Source organism: Rutidosis leptorrhynchoides, chromosome 7, assembly GCF_046630445.1.
Source record: "Rutidosis leptorrhynchoides isolate AG116_Rl617_1_P2 chromosome 7, CSIRO_AGI_Rlap_v1, whole genome shotgun sequence".
NCBI classification, from domain to species: Eukaryota; Viridiplantae; Streptophyta; class Magnoliopsida; order Asterales; family Asteraceae; genus Rutidosis; species Rutidosis leptorrhynchoides.
The window spans coordinates 123,253,649-123,262,562 of NC_092339.1; the positions used below are offsets into that span (position 1 = coordinate 123,253,649).

Here is an 8,914-nt window from a genome sequence, read left to right on the forward strand (position 1 = left end):
CATGTAATCGACTACCGCTGGTCCCACACTTTGAAAATGCATACAGCCGGTCAATTGGGCAGTAGACGTCACATCGGCGGTACCGCCGGATTGCGTAAATTCACCCGGCGTACCGGCGGTAGGGTTTTGAAATCTTAATTTTCGCGCTAGCTTATTTACCCTCTTTGCTTTTCTTTAATTTTTTTAACAGACGGCGGTGGTGAACCTGTGTTTCCAGTGATGGTCTAGGCTAGGCTTCCGACTGGGTTCTGGCGGTGGTGGTGATATACAATCGAGTAATCAACGCCATATTAAAAGTAAGTCTTCTTCCATTTCTTAATGTGTTTCCAGTGTGGGACCAAAGTGGATTTACGATTCTAGACGTACGGATTGCCGGTTGTGGTAATTCATCCGGCGGTAACCACACATTGCTCGACAAGTGTAATCGACTATCGCTAGTCCCACACTTTGAAAATGCATACAGCCGGTCAATTGGGCGGTACCACAGAATTGCGTAAAATCACTCGGCATACCGGCGTTAGGGTTTTGAAAACTTGATTTTCGCGCTAGCTTATTTACCCTCTTTGCTTTTCTTTCATTTTTTTTTACAAACAGCGGTGGTGTGGTGGTGAACCTGTATTTCCGGTGATGGTCTAGGTTAGGCTTCCGACTGGATTCTGGCGGTGGTGGTGATATACAATCGAGTAATCAACGGCATATTAAAAGTAAGTTGTCTTCCATTTCTTAATATGCAGTCGATTACTCGATTATATATCACCACCACCGCCAGAACCCAACCGGAAGCCTAGCCTAGACTACCGCCAGAAACACAAGTTCACCACCACACCACTGCTGTCTGTAAAAAAATGAAATGAAAGCAAAGAGGGTAAATAAGCTAGCGCGAAAATCAAGATTTCAAAACCCTACCGCCGATACTGCCGGATGAGTTTACGCAACTCGGTGATACCGCTGATGTGACTTCTACAGCCCAATGGACCGGTTGTATGCATTTTCAAATTGTAGGACTAGCGGTAGTCGATTACGCGTGTCGAGCGATGTGTGGTTATCGTCGGATGAATTACCTCAACCAGTAGTCCGTACATCAGGAATCGTAAATCCACTCTGACATGGTCTCTGCCAGTCAAGGTTGTAGAACTCGCGACTCGAGGAGAACTCGGCAGGAGGTTTTTGAGGAGTTCTCGGCTACTCGGGGAGAACTCGGGGGAGAACTCGGATGTTGACTTTCGTTGACTTTTTTAAATAAATATACATATTTTAACAATATATAAATAACATGAACTGTTGTTGTCATTTTATCAAAGGTTCAAAAAGTTTGGTATAAGTTGAGGGGTTATTAGTGTCTTTTAATAAAAGAAAAAGAAATTGTTGAAATATTTTAAAATATCAGTCTTCCTAAAAGATCAGTAACAGATCTAAAAGTAACACACGCTTCTTCCCTTTATATCCGTATACTGTTTATAATATAAATTGAAAACCTTAAAAGTTTGCTACAAGATTCGGATTAATTCATGACAAGTTTCACTTGTTTCCTTCTTCTCTTCTCTTCTTTTTTTCCTTTTCTTGTTCTCCTTCCTCCTCTTTAAACATTCGAGGCAAAATTTGAGTTTTCTGACGCCGTTTTTTTACCGTCATTGACCGAGTAATTAAGCGAGTTAGACACTGATTTCTTGTTTGGAAAACTTTTCCGAGTTATCGCCGAGAACTCGGCCGAGTCATCCGAGTTTTACAACCATGCTGCCAGTAATTTTCTCTTAAGTAAATTACAATAACAACTCCTGTTATTTATATATTATTATATCATATATCATATATCATATATATTTATATTAAGGGAGAATATCATATAATATCATATATATTTATATTAAGGGAGAATATCATACACCGAGTTCACCTCAAGTTGCCAAGAACTCCCCAAAACTCTGACCGAGATCTAACGAGTTTTAAGTTTTCCAACCTTGCTTATACCATGTAAGCTGAATTGAATAGAAAAATACTTTCAATTATAATGAAGAGAGAATTGAAATCAGGACCAGATAAAGAGATGTAATCAAAAACCAACTAAATAAAAGAATAGGTATTACATCTTTGTTTGTATATCATTCTTGTTGTACACTACAAAATGAGTATATATAGATACAAGGATGGCATATGAAAGGCAATAAGATAAATCTAGAATTCCATAGTATGAATACTGATGAAGACAACCTAACACTCGTAAACAAAAAGGTATTGCAAAACAAAACAACAGCAGAAGTAAACAAGAAGGCAGCAACATTCACCATAGAAAGGTACATTCAATAAATCATATTATTTTCTAAATTTCATCAGTTTGTTTAGAAAGATAAATATATGCCATTGCATATACCATGCAGTTCTCCTGGGTGCCCTCATAACAGATAGGCCTTCGCTTCCTCAGTGTTATCAATACACTAATCCTCAAACAAGCATCATTTTTAAACAAACTACAGTTCCTATTCCTAATACTTACTATTTTATGAAACTAAAATAAAATGCAAATACGAAAATCCTTTCAGGCTAAGTAAACAAATAGAACTCCATGAAGACTAGCAAATTATAAGTCACAATAACTGACCATATTAGGACGTACTCACAACAAACACGCAAATTTAAATAATTTAAGCAATTGATTGATTTAACTAACCTTCTAGAATTTTAATAAAACTTTGAATTAACAAGTCCTGGTTACAGTACCACTGCTTCCATAGTTCCATGTCTTTAAATACAACCTACAAAAAGTAACTTCATCAACATATATTGAATTTCAGATAACAATATCGAAAGGTTTAAATCATAACTATGCTAATAAATACCAAATACAATCGTATAATCATTTGCAGAAAGTAAAATTAGTAGGAACTAAAAAATAACTAAATCACGAATTACAAATTATATACGGAGTATTACGGTAGTAAGAACTGTATGAAAAGTTTGAAGAGCGATTATTGTGTTGATTATATATATATACATGAGAAAACGTGGACGTTGTGATTGCAGTGAGTTTCAAACAGAGTTAGTGGAGATCCGTGTGACTGTCTTCTGATTGGTTGATTGTAAGGATGGACGCTCTTGGTAGGCTAAAAAGAATTGAATTGGATTAGCGATTGTTGTGTTTGCGTGACTCGGTGTATATGTGTTTGTTTTGTCTGTACGAGATTCAAGACTTTGACTAGGTTGACTATTTTTTATAACCCAGACTCTATTTTTGTGAATAAGCCCGTGAAATTAGCCCCTTCACAAAAACAGATAGTAACTTGCTTTAAAAAGTTGTACTCCTTGCTTAAATAAGTGTGCTATGACGACACAGTCTATTAAAAGAAATTTAAATAATATATTTAGGTTAATTAACAATTGTTATATTTTAAATAACTTTTTTAGCTTAACGATTCTTATTTAAGCTGAAAAATTAAATGATATATTTAAGTTAACAATTGGTATATGGTATTTTTTTTTTTTGTTGCTAAATCAACGATTACTATTAAAAAGAAGCCTTCATCAATAAATGAAGGACATCTATCCGATACAAGCTAACGAACATAAACGAAAGAAAGGCGTCGGAAAAAGTAAACCAGTTAGACCAACTTAAATACGATTTACAAGCCTTGTACTTCTTTGTAGACAACAAACATAATCCTTCTATCCCGTCGAAAGATTACCTCTACCTTAGATCAACTTGTCTTCATCTTGGACAATTATTAATTCCCAATGAAATTAATCAACTTCCTAGTTCCCTTTAATGAAAAAGATAACTAAGCTAGCTTATGCTTCTAAATACAAAGTACAACACTCACCCTTTCTAGTGATGACAAACCTAAGACAATTCAAAGGATTAATACAAACCTAAGTAAACTCACAATGATAGTAATTTGATAGTAAGTTTACAACCCCTTTCAACAATCTATGAGATTATAGAACTTCTCTTGCTAATCACAAACACATGTATATGAATTATGGTCTTGTGATTCTCTGATGATTTTGAGTTGAAGCATGCAAGAGGGTCAAGTCTATAAAGTTCTCCGAGTCTTGCTATTTATACGGAGAGATAAAAATATAGTCGTTACTGCGGCTGGGACCACAGTCGACCGTGGGTCGACCGCACGCGGTCCGGTCCAAAACTTCAATCCGTTGTAGAGCCGTTTGAATCAGTTTTGAACTTGAATCTTTGGACTCTTTACTTCATTTAATACATGCAAAAGATAGCCAACATCCTATACAAGTACTATATGCATAAAGTATTCATTTACCTTGGATGTATTGTCTTGATAGTGACTTGTCATGTTCAAAGTGGTAAGTCTAACATTCTTGGATACAAGTAATTATAATCATTTGAGTCAATCTCAGTTTTGTCATAATCTTTTATTTGTAATTAACACATTTGCTAAAGTCCTATTGATTGGTCAACATGTCATTGATGACAACAACCCACTTAATTACAAAGCACATTAATATTCAACTTTAAGCTTGTTTGTGAATTAATTAAGTGTGTTCGTGGTGTCTTAATAAGTAAAACAACTAATATCAATTAAGCATGTTATAATACATCAAGTTAATCAAGTCTAAATTTTATTCTTAAACTTGATTATAGACTTAAGCAAATCCTATGTGTGTTAATGATTCTTCATTCTTTTAAGATCACTAGATTATGACACATTAAACATTATCCAAGTAGCATAAGCATATATTGAAGTAGTCCAAATACGAGTTAATAATTTTTCAACTTGTAGTACATAGCAAGACAAAGTTCATACGCATATATATTAAGTAACTACTTAGCAAGTTAGCATTTAGCACATAGTCAAATAATACTCATGTATTAATAGCAATTAGTTTAGTAATATTAATGTAATGACTAGCAAGAGATTACTCATTAATCTAGGATTAAACATATAGTGATAACATAGCATTGAACTAAGGCTAATGTATAAGTATACATTAATGTCCAACACATGTACAAGGAAGGAGCAACTCTTGGTTGGGACTTGATGACCATCCTAAGTATGTCTAAATACATTTTAGATGTACATGTTTTCCTATAACACTTATGTGTTATCCTTAATCAAGGTTAAATCGTCATTAAGGTGTCTGATATGGCCGAAACGGACGGTTTTATTTGTGCGGTGTCATCAGGCCGCAGCACGTCAGAATCAACCACCAAGGGGGTGGGTATTGTTTTAAATTTATATTTAGCGGGGCCTAAATCGTACTACTCCTTAGTATGAGTATGGGAAGTATGACCCAGAGTCGTATTTTTGAGATATCAGTATAATCGAACCTATATTTAAGCCTAAGATAGTTAGGAAGGAGTAGTGGTTGCTTAATTTTGGGATTTTCTAATTTATAAGACAGATAAAGTAAATGCGATAAAATTCGTAATTCAGATAAGGTTAAAGTGAGTGCATACTATGACTTCATCAGTTATTCTGCCGAGATTATGGAATGTTGGCTCATGAATAGGCAGAGGCCTTGTATTCATCACACTGGTCCTAAACGCCCCTGTCATAAGACATGTCACTGGGTACTGCGTTAGGCTTGAAGATTCTGAATAGACAGCAACATCCCTTACCCCCGACACCCGTGCAGTCTGACTACATGCATACACGTTCAGACGGCTCATCCAATTGAGCGACTCGGTTGGGTGACGTATTAACATTCCACAATGGTCTAAACTTTCTTAAGCATAATAGAATACATGGTTTACCATATCCGAGAGACGTGATGTGTTTCAATGCTTTCGTTAATGATTGGTTTTAAAAGATAGTTAGGCCCTTTAAAAAGATTTCAACCATAAAGAACACCATGGCCAAGTCAAGCTGACTTCCGTGAACACGTTCGGTTATCCTAACGGTCTAATCCTTTATGTGTCTAAACAAACAGTTCCTTAATTAACTAAGAACCCCTCAAGCGGGGTGCAATGATTGAGACCGCGTTATGGTGCAGTGTACTAATCAACACTGACCGGGTTCCATGGCCTTACTTAGCAGAGGTACAGCTTACAACAACCACTGTGCTTCAGTGTGCACGTACGAAGTTTATATGCTTGGTGACTACACTAGCATGGTATGGGACCGACAATGTACTAAGGGTCTAGTCAGATGTTTCACTACGAAAGAGTCCTCATTCGGAATCCAAAGCTCGATAGACTTACTACAACCGGTGTGCCTCAATCGATCTTACGTTGTATCCGATAGACTTCTCTTACCAAGGGGTGACACATATAGTGTACTCTGAATCGGGGTTCGCGACTTCCCAATAACAGAGCCAATAACTACGTTCTATTAGTTGGAAAAATGATTGAGTTTAAAGCATAATCGGAAAGCATTTCAACAGCATACACAAACCATAACATTATTTTGGCATTACAGCTGCTTACATCATAGCATACACTAAAGATAACTACTCACTAATCATGGCAACAATATCACCGAACATAATGATAGAAGACATTATATAAAGATAAGGGATAGAAGTACCAGTAGATTAAACGAGTTCCGAATACAAAAGTGACAACTTCAAGACTCCAGACCGCTCCTAATACAATCTTTAGCGTTCTTCTTTGGGTACTAGGTTTCCCGCACGTAGTCGAAGGCCTTGAGAGTATGACTAATATTGTACAAGAGAGAGAAAGAAGTGAATTGAAGTGTGTGTTGGAATGAATGACAAAGACCCTTTAAATAAGCACAAAATTTGCCTGCAAACGGCTAGCAGGCCGTTTGCAGGGCCCGTTTGCTGAGGCAAGCCGTTTAACGAGGCCATTTGTTGTGGACATTTGGTAGGCTGTTTGCTACACTGGCAGGCCGTTTGGCAAGCCGTTTGGCTTGTTGATTCCTTGGATCTTAACTTGATTTCTTGTCTTTCACTGTTTTCTCTCTAGAATCTTCGTTTTAGCTCCAATTCTCTTGATTCTTTTTGCACTGTCTTCGTAATTACTTGTTCTTCAATTCTAACATATGAAGTGGGTATTTTGCAGACAAAGTTTGAATCTTTCTTGTTTTTGGGCCTTAATACCGGGGTGAAAACGTGACTTTTTAGTCGATATCAAATATCCCACACTTAGACTTTGCTTGTCCTCAAGCAAACTCTTATTTCCTTAAGAATCTTTTCGGAGTTTCTTTTCTAATAGCCTAAGCAGTTTGCTTTTATTATAAGAGCAAAAAGATAAAGTGAGTCATATATGTTATGATTGAAACTATCTCTGCAAGCATGCGAGGAGGTTACATGACATAGGCTAGCTTTCACGGGTCACTCAAATCACACAAGTGTTTAGGGTTCCCTATAGATCTAAGAAATGAAATCACTCATAGCCAGTCATGCTACACCATCGTCATGGGCTTGATAAAGACTCAAATCCTTGCTGCTAATGCAAGAACGGTAGTAATCTTAGCTTCTAGGTCATTTGTCAATGACGGAAAAGGAATTTTGGAGTGGTAGTGAAGTTGTTTTTGAGGGATGAGATAAGAGGGTAATGTAGTCTTTATACAGACTTTTATTCGGGTTGATAGGAGTACTGAAGTATTTGAGAAGCACTTTTGAACTTTTCTTCATTTGATAATCATTTTCGGTCAAGTTTTCTTCGGCATTTCTCTTATTACGTTCTGCTCCTTTTCAGAACTTGAAAATATTTTTTATTTTTTATTTTTTTTAGAGATTTCATCTCGAGAAACTTTTTGCCGGTAAACTTTTTCAAGACCTTTGCCATGATATTTGAGAGGTTTATAACATCGGGTTTTTGGAAAGAATCTCGTTTTATGGATTTTTCGAGTAATAGTAAAGATGATGAGGGTGTGGTGGTGGAGTAGAAGTAGTGGAGGTGCGGACGGCTTATTTTTGACAAATGGCTAGCTCTTCTGATTATAACCGAATCTCGTTTCGCTGATCGGAAATGTAGATTTAAAGCTAGTTCTGATTCTGAGCACAGACATCGGCACTCTCAACGAAAAATAGTGAAGCATTAAAGATGAATGCTGGTCCTTATTTGGGGTGCCTCACCATAATCAATTTAGGTCGATAATACCTTAGTCATGCAATGCTCTATTAAAGATTTGGTTCAACCTAACAAGATTTTCACCATACTTAAGCCTTATTTTTATTGGCAACCGTTTTAGGTTTTCAAAAATACTTTTTCGAAAAGGTTTCCTTTTGCAAATTTTTTTGAAATTTGGCTTAAGGACTTGGAATCTTCGTAATGAGTTATTTTAATATAGCATAAAAAGATTATACCAACATCCCACACTTAGACGAACATTTTTTAGTTGAAGATTTGGGAGAATTTGTCTAGTGTTTTAATTGGGTTGTTATTCCACACTTAGTGATAAGCTAGGATGTGGCATAGTGCGAATCTTGAGCTAGTAGCGAAAAAAAAGAAATACCCCTAGCATATGCGGCTGGCTTCCAATCCTTGTGTCTTTTATTGATCGAATCATTTGTCATCCTTTATTCTTCTACTCTACTTTATTGCACGGGTTGCCTCCCGAGAAGCGCTTTTGTTTAAGGTCGTTGGCTCGACCGTATTGACACTTTAAAAAGCAAACATTCCTCGCTGATGGTTGTAATCTTGTTCTTCTCGAGGGAATGTGAGTCTTGACGGGTAAATCCTGAGAAAGTGTCGGACCAATAGTGGTAGAAGATCCGGTACTTCCCTTGAAGATCTTCTAAAAGATAAGTAGTGTGTAGTTTCGGCTCTTGATAAGTCTTGAAGTCCGATGAGAATGTGATCCACTGCTCTGCTGGTTGACCCATGAATGTCAATCATAGAAGCAGTGCTGGTGGTGATTGTCTCTCTGATGGGATGCTCATTTCGGAGGTCTTCAAACAATGTTAGAAACTGTATCTTTAGAATTTCGAAGTCTTCATAATGGTGATCTCCACAGTAAGAGTCTGTAGCTTTGCACAGATT

The 8,914-nt window shown here is 36.7% G+C and overlaps 1 long non-coding RNA gene across 2 annotated transcripts; it reads right to left on the reverse strand.

Moving 5' to 3' along the window:
- Positions 1-1,368: 1,368 nt before the first annotated feature.
- On the reverse strand, positions 1,369-2,991 carry LOC139858638 (uncharacterized). 2 transcript variants are annotated; one of them, XR_011763016.1, is made up of 4 exons: positions 2,929-2,991; positions 2,666-2,750; positions 1,884-1,976; positions 1,369-1,734 (listed from the first exon to the last, which is right to left on the reverse strand). It is a non-coding gene; the product is annotated as an uncharacterized lncRNA (long non-coding RNA). The 2 variants fall into 2 exon arrangements; XR_011763017.1 differs by having other exon boundaries at positions 1,369-1,775.
- Positions 2,992-8,914: the final 5,923 nt, after the last annotated feature.